Source organism: Aquarana catesbeiana, linkage group LG02 (assembly GCF_042186555.1).
Source record: "Aquarana catesbeiana isolate 2022-GZ linkage group LG02, ASM4218655v1, whole genome shotgun sequence".
NCBI classification, from domain to species: domain Eukaryota; kingdom Metazoa; phylum Chordata; class Amphibia; order Anura; family Ranidae; genus Aquarana; species Aquarana catesbeiana.
The window spans coordinates 664,064,010-664,077,441 of NC_133325.1; positions in this window are offsets into that span (position 1 = coordinate 664,064,010).

Consider the following 13,432-nt stretch of genomic DNA (forward strand, 5'->3'; position numbering starts at 1 on the left):
AGGGATGACTTGTGATATTCATCTCAATGTATCTCTCCTGGCAAGCATCTTAAGGAAAATACAATAACAAAATGTCCCATTATTATTTATTTGCAGATATTGCAGCTGTTTACACTAAACTGCACATAACACAACAATATGGAACAATAAACACGGATGCTTTATATACTAAATTTTAGTGGCTGATGCACAGGACATTTTTCCTTCTACCAGTCAGTCTAGACAGAGACAGCTTTTTGTGTTAGTTACCTAGTATAATATTCTTATAGTGAACCTGTCAACCATTTCATTTAAAAGAAAAAAAAAAAAACAATGTCCTGCCTAAGAGCAACCAGCACATGATGTCCTCTTTTCCGTTGGTTACCCAGAAATGCCTCTCCTATGCATCCCTATAATTATGGCTCCACTTTTTTTTAACTCTACTTGAGCAAACACCACATAAGGTGTGGCTGTGCGCTATCATGTGTGGTTGTACTCATTTGGGAATGGAAAAACATCTGCTGGCTTCTCCCCTGGCTGACACAACTAACACAACAAGTCAGAGAGCAAGCCGCCAACTGCAGAGCAGAAGAAAAAAGCGACTTCGGTGCAAGGCTAATGCCATGTAACCGATAGACCAGGGGTGTCAAACTCAATTTTATTGAGCAGTAGCAGTATAATTGCCCTCAAAGGGCCGGGTGTGCTACATACAAAGTGCAGAGTTCAGGAGTGCGTTATGGACAGAGTGCATAGTTCAGGAGTGCGTTATGGACAGAGTGCAATGTTCAGTACTGTGCTACGTACAGAATGCAGGTTTCAGGGATGCACTATTTACAGAGTGCAGTTCCAGGGGCGTCCCATGTACAGAGTGCAGGATTTAGGTGTGCACTACATACAGAGTGCAGGATTCAGTAGTGCGTTCTGTACAGAGTGCAGAGTTCAGGGGTGTGTTGTGTACAGAGTGCAGGGCTTAGGGGGGCACTATGCACAGTGCGCGACCCAAACCCCCCCACCAAAGCTTTCCTCACATCTCTAATCTCTCCTATCTGGCCCAGCTCTATTACCTTTTTGTGTAGATGGCTCTAGTACCTCCCTGTGTAGGCGACTCAACTACCCTTGTAAAAGTACAAAAAAAGATTCCTCTATCAGACTTTGAGAGGTAGAAACTCCTTAGTAATTACACAGTATTGAAAACATATTCATATTTTATTTGTAAAATAAAATGAAATATAGCATGTTAAAATCAAAGTTGGATGCATATATAGCTGCGATGCAATATCAAAACATTATACAAACAACCACTGGAATCTGTCGGTATGTAGATGAGACAAAGAATGTCCAATGCATTTCAAGTTTGTGACAATGGACTTCTTCAGGGGTAGTGGTTTCAGTAACGAATATAAGTTGTTTGTATTGCATCCTATTTAAAAACACAGGGAAGACTTTGCTGCTAAGTGTCATCCACGCCCATTTCTCTTAATTTTCTCTGATATTCGTCTGTGAGAAGAGACATCATTCTCATTGAGCATGTTGAAAGATTTTTTCCCCAATTCTTTTTTAACGGTCATGCTGATATTTTCCAAAGTAGGAAAAATCTGAATTCGTAGACAGAAAGGGTTGATGCTATTTTTAATATATAGCTCAAAAGAGTGTATATGTCAATGATAGGAAGATTTCTTCTCAAGTGATTTTTTAAGATTAAAAAATTTGGATTTTAAAAAATCGCTTGAGAAGAGATCTTCCTATCATTGGCATATACACTGTTTTGAGCAATATATTAAAAATAACATCAACCCTTTCAGTCTACGAATTCAAATTTTTCCTACTTTGGAAAATATCAGTATGACCTTTTAAAAAAATCTTTCAACATGCTCAATGGGAAAGATGTCTCTTCTAACAGACGAATATCAGAGAAAATTAAGAGAAATTGGCGTGGATGACACTTGGCAGCAAAGTCTTCCCTGTGTTTTTAAATAGGATGCAATACAGACAACTTATGATCATTACTGAAACTACTAGCCCCTGAAGAAGATGTTCATTGTCACAAACTTGAAACGCGTTGGGCATTCTCTGTCTCATCTACATACTGACAGAGTCCAGTGGTTGCTTGTATAATGTTTTGATATTGCATCACAGCTGTATATGCATTCAACTTTTATTTTATCATGCTATATTTCATGATTTTAACTTTACAAATAAAATATGAATATGTTTTCAATACTGTGTAATTACTAAGGAGTTTCTGCCTCTCAAAGTCCCATAGAGGAATCTTTTTTGTACTTTATGAAATTAGGGATGTGGGCAGCTCCCACTCTACAGATCTTTGGAACAACCTTATTCTTACAACTACTCTTGTATTCCGTTCTAGTACTTCCCTGTAAAAGCGGCTCTGCCTTGCCTTTCAAGAAGATCATTCACCCTCTCAGATTCAGGAGATCTGACCCCGTCATTCTCCACCATGAATGCATGCAGTAATCTGATAGATCTGGGAGGCGATAAGAGCAACGTTGTCCCTTGTAAACACAGAAAGCACATGGTGAGAGGCGGAGGTAGCGGAATAGGGTTCAGGCTGCAAAACTGGGTGTGACGGCCATATGACAAGGCCTGGTGGGCCACATTCGGCCCGTGGGCCTTTTTTTTTTTTATATGTGCTATAGACCAAGAAACCATTGTGACCAGGAAGAGACAGGCCATTAACTGCAGAAGAGAACCAGAAACAGGGAAATGGCTACAGCCAACTACGTTAATAGGCAACAAACCAAACTTCCTCACCACCATTATATACTTCCCTAAGCTCAAGGAGTGTCAAGGATACCAAGAGCAGGCATCCAGCAGCAGGAATGACCAGATCTATGTAGCTGCACTCAGGAAACTGAAACCAGACCATATATAATTTAAATAAGATTAATTATGAACCCATCCAAACACCAACAAACAGAATACACAGCAAATGTGAAGCTATAAGTGAACCATAACGAGGTGACACTATACCTAACTAGCAAACTAATTGACAGAAATCATAACAAACAAGTTATAATACAATATACACAAAACAAAAGGGGAGCACAGGTAAACAGAGTAAAACCTGAGATGCAAAGAATAGTCAGGAAGGGGAACCAGGACTGAGATCAGGAACAAGGGGAGCAGATAAAGGCAGCAGGGTGCTGGATATAGGTACAGATCAGGATCAGGCAGGAATAAAACTCAGGATGAATCAGCAAGTGGTATCTAGTTAGCAGGCAGGCAAAAGGATAAAGCAAGAGAAAAATGTACAGAAGGGACTAAACATCCTCCCACCAGCCAGCATCAGATGAAGACTAATTGTTGGGATCTTCTGGCTGCTGGAAGACACCCGCTGGTGGACATCGGACTACAACCTACTGGTGCGGCACCCAGTTTGTGACAAGGAGTGCGTAAGATAGAAAAGGGAACATAAATACACAGAATAAAAGAGACGAAGACATGAATTTGCCAACATCCCCAAAACAGGGAGCTATTTAAGTTTTAGTAAGGTTTACTGGCAACAGAGGAGTCTTCCAACACAGAAGAGGGTGAACCCGTTTGGAGGTTGATAGGGAGGATACTTCTTAGTTCTTTCTGGAAACAAAATGGTAGGTGGGCTGGAGCAAGGACAAAAAAAACACATACTGAAGGGAAAAACTCATTCTCTCTAATAGATTGAAAAGTGCTCCTATAGAGAGTGGTGGAGATGACCCATCGTATGCTGATATGGAGTGAGCCAAGAAAAAATATTAGGTCTAAAAATACTTTAATGTGGTATTAAATCCAAAATTAAAAATGTAAAATAATGCAGCTTGCTATGCATGTGATGGCTGCATTCATTTTTTTTTTTTAGACTTTTTCCCCTCTGTTTTCACCTGGTAATTTTGCCTGTAGTACACCTCCTATGTTAGTGCGATGAGAGAGCACAGGAGGCACAGCAGACAGCAGCATTTTCAGCCTGGGAGTGTTAGATGAACTAGCAGGTTTAGATACACTAAGAAATTTAAGCTAAACTCCAGCTCAAACTGGAATTACACAAGCATAAGCAGTTGCAGCAACAACAGTTTTTTATTTTTTCATTTTGGGTTTTTACGTGAATGAATAGAAGCTGATCATTGTAAGCACTGCTGTCAGTGGTAAATGGTCTATCTCAACATTCTTAACTAACACATTGCAGTTCTGTTGAAAAACAACATACTTACTGCCTGGATCACCAGGTAAAAACAAAAGAAATAAAGCCTAAAAAATAAAACAAATGCACGATCGGACTTTCCGACAACAAAACTGTGGATTTTTGTTCGAAGGGTGTTGGCTCCAACTTACACACGGTCACACAAACGTTGGCCAACAATTATAAACGTAGTGATGTACATGGTATCTCCATTATGAATGCTAGTTTTACAAGATCAAGCGCTTCCGGCTCACACTTGATTCCGAGCATGCGTGAACTTTTGTGTGACGGACTTGTGTACACACGATCGGAAAGTCCGACAACAAAGTTTTGTTGGCGGAAAATTTGAGAACCTGCTAGCCAACATTTGTTGGCGGAAAGTCCGACAACAGATGTCTGATGGAGCATACACATGGTCAAACTTTCAGCCAACAAGCTCACATCCAACATTTCCCGTCGGAAAATACGATCCTGTGTACGCGGCATAAGAATTTGTACCCTACGATACCACTTTAAATCCAGGAGTTTTCCACATGGTCTTGTGACAAACCAGTTCCTAGCTATTCTTCTCTAGTGTTGGTGGGAGTTGGTCCTCAGTGCTGCTTAGAACAGAACTCATGTTAGGACAAGTCAGCAATAGTTTGTGTGGTATTATACTCTTTATAGGTTGTAAGTTGACAAATGAGTTGACAACCTGAGCTCACAGGAAGTGGGCTGAACAATGCTGGGGTTCATTTAACCCAAAAGAGGTAAGTTGGAGGAGCACATGGAGGGCAGCACTGGAGCATAGAGAGGGTTAGTAGTGCTATCTTAAACAGGACGTGGGATTCAGAAAAAAACTGGAGATGATGCATCATCTACACCAAATAGGTAACTGATTCTATAAACACCTTGTTTGATAAAGTAGGCCTCTACATGACAAATTTTTACTCGTTGATAGATTTTTTTTGTTGGTAACAATTTTATTGGTCTTCTTTCATCATTGGGGTTAGCTTCCACCAGGTGACAAATGATATATAATATATAATACATCCTATAACAAATACATGTCACATGCAGTTGTAGTCACTTGTCTGTCACTAAGCTGTCACCACTCTCTGGAATTCTGCAGATAATTTAGCTTAGTGGCAAGGACAGATAGGACCCTTTAATGTGCTGGTCAGTGCAGTCCATCAATGGCTTATTATTTCCTGGTCTACCATTATATTTTTCATGCTAACATCCTGAGGGCCCATATTCCTATTATAGACTCTTAAGGGTTTATTACATGGTTACCGATTTTCCTTGTTTCCTTACAAGTTCCCCCTTGCATCAGGTGCAAGCAACTTCTTGGGAAGTGTTTCCATGGAATAAATAGCAAGATATTACAGTATTACAGGATTGGTACATCCTGCTTAATATCTTAATACAGATAAATAAATCAAAAACATGCTAAAAAATAATTTTATATATTTGCTTTTATTTTGTATATTTTAGTAGTGCAACTCGAAATAAATGCATTCTGAACTTGTAAACTGCATATGTATTCAAAGAAGCCATAAAGACCAATAGAACAGTTGAAGCCGCATTCAGTTCAAACTCTTTATTTGCCTGAGGACAGAAAAAAAGAGTTGTTTATATCCCTTATCTAGTTAATAGATTACAACATCTGATGTTTTATTCAAATGGATGTTGTTTTGCTGATAGTTGTGTTTAGTGCAGACCTTTTGCTCATCACTGCTGCCTAAGGCTAGACATCACTTGCCCTTCCTACCATAAGTCCCTCATCCAAGTAGTCTTATTACTGCTATAATTGCTGTGTTGCACTGGAGGGAATGCTGGTGACTGCAATTACAAAGCATTTCTTTATGCTGGTAAACAGCAGTAACTGAAGTGCTATAAATTTAGGAGGTGCTTGTTTGGACCAGGAGACCATGAGCTTCACGTACCAGGACTTGTGCAAACCAGAGACCAGAGTGTTATACAGAGACCGCTGGTGTGTGCTGTGGTGTTTTGTTTTAAGAGTGACATTTCATTAATCTGTATTCACCACATCGCTTGTGATGTGATGTACAGTGTTGCAACAAGTAACGCTTGTCTGACATTTTTCTGGACATAGCACTGCAGTTCATTGGTGCAAAGTGAATTCATAGGAGGGGGGATCCGATCAGCGGAAGTTCAATTTTTTCTTTAAGCTGACAACACACATTACAATCAGGCTGTAAAGGGGGAGCTGCGATTTATCTGAGTCTCTCCCCCTTCAAGGGACCATGTTTTGTTTTTTCTGGCCCCTGTCAGTTTAACATAGTACTAAAGTCTAAGACCCTTTTCAAGAAAAAGAACCGCTGCTCCAGGTGATAAGGCTGATTGGAGAATCTTGCAGAGTGCTAGCCCCGGGCCGCCTCCGTGGGAAACTTGGAAAGAAGAAAGAAATGGCTGCACATCCAGAACTTCTGATTGCCATTTATTTTGTTTCACAAAGATAACACCAAAGACACCAAACTGTGGTCACGTAGACGCGATTCACACATACATCTTGTGCTTAATCATTACCTTACTTTAATGATTAAGCACAAGATGTATGTGTGAAATGCGTCTACATGACCACAGTTTGGTGTCTTTGGTGTTATCTTTGTGAAACAAAATAAAAGGCAATCGGAAGTTCTGGATGTGCAGCCATTTCTTTCTTCTAAGACCCCTTTCACACTGGGGCATTTTTCAGGCTCTTTTGGGCTAAAAATAGCGCCTGTAAACATTAAAAAAAGTCCTGCAAGCAGCATCTTCGGGGAGGTAGAGGAGCGGTGTATACACCGCTCCTCCACCGCTCCTGCCCATTGGAATGAATGGGCACCGCTGCTGAAGCACCTGCAAAGCATCTCGGCAGCGGTGCTACACGGGCGCATTTAAGCCTTTATTCGCCCACTAGCGGGGGGTTAAAAGCGCCCGCTAGCAGCCGAATAGAGCCGCTAAAATGACGGTAAAGCGCGGCTAAAACTAGCGGCGTTTTACCGTCTACCCACGCCCGCCCCAGTGCGAAAGCAGCCTAAATGTTTTTACCGAAATGCATTCTCTGCATTAAGGAAAAATGTCCCACTACATGTCCTACCCCCATCCCCATCCATTACCTGGCTCCATGTCAGCTCTCCAGTGCTGTCTCCGACTCCAGCAGTGTTTATTTCAGTTACTACTTTCACAAGAGAAATTGTGTGCAGTGGAACTAAAGACTCCTGCTGGCATCAGTAAAACTCCTGTAAGGAGGGAATGGGGTTATGTCTTATTGACGCAGTGTCTATGGACACACACAGATCAGCACAGGAACTGAAAGGAGTGCACACACATGGGTGCCTCTGTAGCACCCAGCTTGCTACCAGAGGCACCCAAAGGAAGAGAGGTTGAAAGTGGCATTGGTGCATTATGATTGCACAGAGCAGGCAAGTGTCCTCTCTTTTTTTTATTTAAAAAAAAAAGACTTTAATTTCATTGTAAGCCACGTGGTACATTCCTGGCATGTGTCATCAGTGGAAAGGAGCTGCCTCATGCCACTTTATAATGCTTCTACCCACATGCCCCAGCTCAGTATAAAAGACTGGACTCAGCTGAGTCTTCAGCTGAACAGTTTTGACAACACATTCCCTATCCTGTTACCCTTGTCATGGCATTTCTATGTGCTTTGTCACCACTTAAAGGGTATGTAAACCCTAACTTGAACTTCTCTCACTTGGTCCCTTTTGCTCAGTTAAATATACCATTGCAAGCTTTTGTTGCATCTGTTTAAAGATGAACTTCACCCTTATAACAATGACAACAAAAGCACACTATATACTATAGATAATTGCAGGCTTTTTATTCCTTGCACACCTTATTTTTCTTTTCCTCCCCATATCTCCATCTTCCTTTACTTTCTGGAACTCTGCCTAGAACTCTGGGTCTGCCTCCTGGAACATGTGACAGGAAGTTCCCAGGATGAATCTGTTATATCACCAGTACCTCACTCAAGTGGGAAGTGAAAACAATAATTTGTCAATAAAAGCAAAAAAATGTTTGTTTAACCAATGAACTTATGATGATTTCATAGAAGCATGCGGAGATGCCCGCTGGTGTGATTTTTAGTGATTTTTAGTCTGCTTTAATAAGTATAAAAAATACCTGTCCATTCTGCCAGAAATGTCATCAGCTGATAACTCTCTGTGTTCCCTGCCTGTGCTCACTGTTATCAGTTACATTTGTCACAGTTCTCTCTGAAGACTACAGAACTAGGGTTGCCACCTTTTCTTCAAGCCAAACCCGAACACTTTAGTGGCCTGGGACACCTTTGGGTGCCCCAAGTAGAGTAATAATGTGTCGCACATAGCGTGCCATAGCGAATAGCGGGTGTGGCTAAATTGCTCTTGCTGACATCATCACCAGTGATGCCGATCTTGCCCCCAGGCAGCTGCCCGCAGTGTGACTAGTTTGGTTACTTGGGGAGCCACAGCCGGTCTGAATAATGTGTCTGGGTTTCAGTCTCCCTGAAACCCGGACACATGATTCAAAATCTGGACTGTCCGTGTGAATCCTGAACAGGTGGCAACCCTATACAGAACCCCCCCCCCTTTATGTGATGGAGAAGAAGAGGGGGAGTAATGGAGTCAGCCTAAGATGAAAACTCAGCCTTTCTACAGACATAATACAGTGTTTGAGAGGTTTCACCCTAGACAGGAAGTGTATTACTGTCAGGATAACCAGGTGAAAAAAAAGGAAAACAAGCCTGAAAAAACAAAAGAATGCAGCTACCACATCTAAGGACTGATGAGCTGCAATATATGACATTTTTAGCTTTGGATTTAGATACACATTACAGTAAGGAGATGAATTATATGTGTAGCACTAACTCTCGGTGGAGCTGCTGGTTTAAAGCGGGCTGTTACCTTCACTCTCGATACCTCTGTTTCCCGTTGAGTTTACCTCTGGACAATCTAGGCACCAAACACTTGAGTATATTTTTCAATGCTTTAATGAACAAGTAATAAAGGAAGTAGCAGGAAAGAGGCAGAAGGAAAGTTGCAGGGAAGCTCAAATACCTTTCCGTAGTATTCTCTAGAACATTCTTTGGAATTGAACACTTGTAATTGAATGCACTCCCCTTGTGGGATTTAATCTTTGCCCGCCTGGATAGGCCTCTCTCACTTGCCTAGCAGCCAGTACGCAGCATGAACAAAAGTCTCTGCCACAGACTTGTTTGGAATAAAACCCGTACAATTCTCTGCCACAGGATGTATTGGTTTGCAATGAATGTCAGACACAGTACTTGAAATTTTAAGCCAACCCAGCAGTACTATGCAGTAAGATTACTTCAGGATACGTCCTCCAACCGAGTCACCAGGCCCCTCTCCAGACCAGCACTCTGCATGATCCTTCCATGACGGGTCCTCCCCTGGGATCTCCTCGGTTGTCCAGCTTCTTCACTCAGGATAGACAGCTCAGGACCATTCCTCTGCTGCTGTGGTAGGCCCCAGACAGGCTTCTGGGCCCACCCACATGCCACAGAGGCGTGGGCCTCCGAAACGGAGGACCACGAGGTGGTACTCTTAACGCATACCTGTCGGCCAGGAGGGCCAGCAGGTGGCTGAAAACGAACCCCTAAACATGGCGTCTGTCCCATAAATACCCTCTCCCAGAATGCAACTCGGAGGACCACCTCCACCGAGTTGTCTCCGGGACAGAGGAGCACTCATACGCTTCAACACGTCGCCTTTCCAACACCAGCCCATGGTGACAACGACACCCACCGGCACAGTGTGGAACTACACGCAACTCAACCAAGCTGGAACAGAGGCAAATCTAACTTCACCTAACAAGTAACCCATAAGATTCACCTATTAGCGGTAGATTAAAAATCTACCAGCGCTACATATGTCTTGATAAAGTATTGTTCTAATATACCTGAAGTCTTGATGAGTTTGTTTATAAAGCAGAACTAAACTCCCCGCGTACAGTAGCACTTCCGGGTTCCCAGACTGAGGGGGCCCCACTGCCTCCTGAAACTACACCACAACTATCCCAGGAGGCAGTGTGTTATTAAACTGCAACTGTAGAGTGCATATGCGCATGCATGGCGAATTTGTGCACGTGTCATGTCCTATGCAAAATCTCCCCTATATTTACCAACAACTAAGACATGCCTGGCACTAATGAGGAACGAAATAAGGAGAGGACATACATGACTGGGTGAAAGGGGAACCAAGCTGGAGGGGTTAACTCATTTAGTGTGGATGGTTAGTTACTGACCCTTACCTGATTGGCCGAGCAGACAGGGTGATGGGGTGGAGCTGGAGAGTAGGGTTGCTGGGGAGGAGGGGTTTTGACTCACTCTCAGATCTGGAATCGTTGGAAGAACGTCCCTCCCTCCCGCCCTTATGGTTCAAGGAATTACAAGTTGTTATATTCTTTGGTATGCTATTGTGGTTTGGGGTCCTTAACAGGGGTCTAAAAGCTGGTCTGATTTGGTAAAACGATGGGGAGCCATCCGAGGTATGGCATTCTATAATTGGTACAGGTGGGTGTCTGAGGTTGGCTGGGTCAGCCCCCGAGGAGGTGCTTAGCGCCTGGGGGCTCATCCTTGCTAAATGGTGCCTCAGACACAAAAGTTGGTAGTAATTTGGTACTGTGAAGGACCTGCAACCAAGTTTAACTGGATTATGTTATGTTGGTTAAAGTCTTTTTGTTTAATAAAAGGCCGTGTTGTCCATTTTAACTCCATAAAAGAGCAGTGTAATTATTTCTAGGAGGAGGTTACAGGAGGTTGGAGTTTGGAGAATGTGTTCGAGAAATTTAGATTAATAAAGGTGAGCTCTGACCTACCCTAGTCATGTAGTTAGATGGTCCACTCACTTGGCTATAATATGAATGAAATGTTTAGGTAAACCATTTCAATGCACTGTTATTGGTAAATCATAGGGCTAGTTTACACAGGCAATTGAGAAGTGTTTACAATGACTTTACAGCATTCACCAAATGTTTATCATGCATTCATATTGACTTGTATGGAGTAATAAAAGTAAAGAACAAGCCAATCAATGGTAATATATAGTTTTCTCAAAGGGATCCATTTGATGTAAAACAAATCTAATCAATGAAATTGATTTACTAAAGCTTGCCATACAACTGGCAGTTTGTTGAATGAATATGTATATAAAAGATCTTGGCAGTACATTTGATAATGCCAACAGAGAATTGATGAATGTCTTTCAAAAGTACAACCGTGGCCAAAAGTTTTGAGAATGACACAAATATTAATTTTCATAAGGTCTGCTGCCTTTATGATGGCAATTTGGATATACTCCAGAATGTTATGAAGAGTGATCAGATGAATTGCAATTAATTGCAAAGTCCCTCTTTGCAATGAAAATTAATTTAATCCCCCCCAAAAAAACATTTCCACTGCATTTGTGAAGAAGGCTTCAGGGCGCCCAAGAAAGTCCAGCAAGTGCCAGGACCATCTCTTAAAGTTGATTCAGTTGTGGAATCAGGGCACCACCAGTGCAGAGCTTGCTCAGGAATGGCAGCAGGCAGGTGGGAGGTCATCTGCACACACGGTGAGGGGAAGGCTTTTGGAGGATGGCCTGGTGTCAAGAAGGGCAGCAAAGAAGCCACTTCTCTCCAGAAAAAAACATCAGGGATAATGGGACCATATGCAGAACAATGACATTTATAATTAATAATTAATCAATAATAAACCAATACTACAATGGATTTGAATGGCCGGGGCCCTTTATTATTGGTATTATATTTTATTTACCAACTTATAACAATAATAAACATGTCCATTTTCTTTAAAACACAACACTCATTTATTTTACCATAAACTATCACTATTACTCAGCCATGACAGCTCGAGTTAATACCAAGACATGTTCAATATTTCCATAACTGTCCCTTTTCTTGAGAAAAGGACCATACCACATAACAAGGGCCTTGACGATGGGAGGGAGGGTGGCATGCTTCCTCTTCTCAGCTGATCCACTGTTGTCTACTGCGTCTACGCAGTAATAATTCTTTATATGAGGGCTAGCTCATGCCACTTTGACATGTGACTTGCCTTTTAGCCAATAATATTTTAACCTTTTATTTAAAAAACTTTAATAAATAACTGTCATTTTTTAAAACATGTAGACTGCCCTGGCTCCATAGGTGGGCGGAGCTAATTCTTTTGCTCCTCCCTTTTCCTTCTGCTAAAGGTTACAGGGATTGGACTGGTGATGTCACTTCCAGTTACAGCCAAAACCGGAAGTTTCTCTTTTCAGTGTTCTGCTGTTGTGTGACCCCACTTGTCCACAATTTTAAATGTAAGTTCATCTTTGTTTAAAATAAATCTTCATTATATACTACACCATGAGGAGATGTCTCTCTTATTGCATGTACGATGACCATTGATGGAAGATGCCCCAGGGAGATTATCTTGGCAGTCTGATACAAATTGTCTTTGTATTTGAGGTGAGCGGCCATTGCACCTGGTGGTGGATTTGTGCCCTTTTGGGATTCAGCACTATTTCATTATCGCTGACACTGGGATTCATTTGCTGTTTATTCACTACTTACCTTGGAAGAAGGACTTTACTTTTTTACTATTTTTTGATCTTCATATTTTTTGCACTGGACATATTTATATATATGTTTTTTGAAATATATATCTTTTCACTTGTTTCAAAAATACCTTTTTTACCTTTTCACGATATTTGAATATATGTTATTTGATATGCATATTGTACATAGGTGTATTTGATTTAGCGCTGCTCCATTTTACAAGCTTTTATCATTACTGGTGTTAGTGATGCTTTAGGAGTTTGGCGGCTTTATATCCACTATCCACTTTGTACATTTTTATTATTGTAATCCTCACACTGAACAGCGCATAAGTTCTCTTTTATTTTTACGCATGAATAAAAAATGGTACAAAAACATCCTCCGAGAACAACTTCTCCCAACCATCCAAGAACAGTTTGGTGACGAACAATGCCTTTTCCAGCATGATGGAGCACCTTGCCTAAGACAAAAGTGATAACCAAGTGGCTTGGGGAACACGACATCAAAATTTTGGGTCCATGACCAGGAAACTCCACAGACGTTAATCCCATTGAGAACTTGTGGTCAATCCTCAAGAAGCGGGTGAACAAAAAAAAAAAAAAACACAAATTTTGACAAACTCCAAAGCATTGATTATCCAAGATTGGGCTGCCATCAGTCAGGATGTGGCCCAAAAGTTGATTGACAGCATGCCAGGGAGAATTGCAGAGGTCTTGAAAAATAAGGGTCAACATTGCA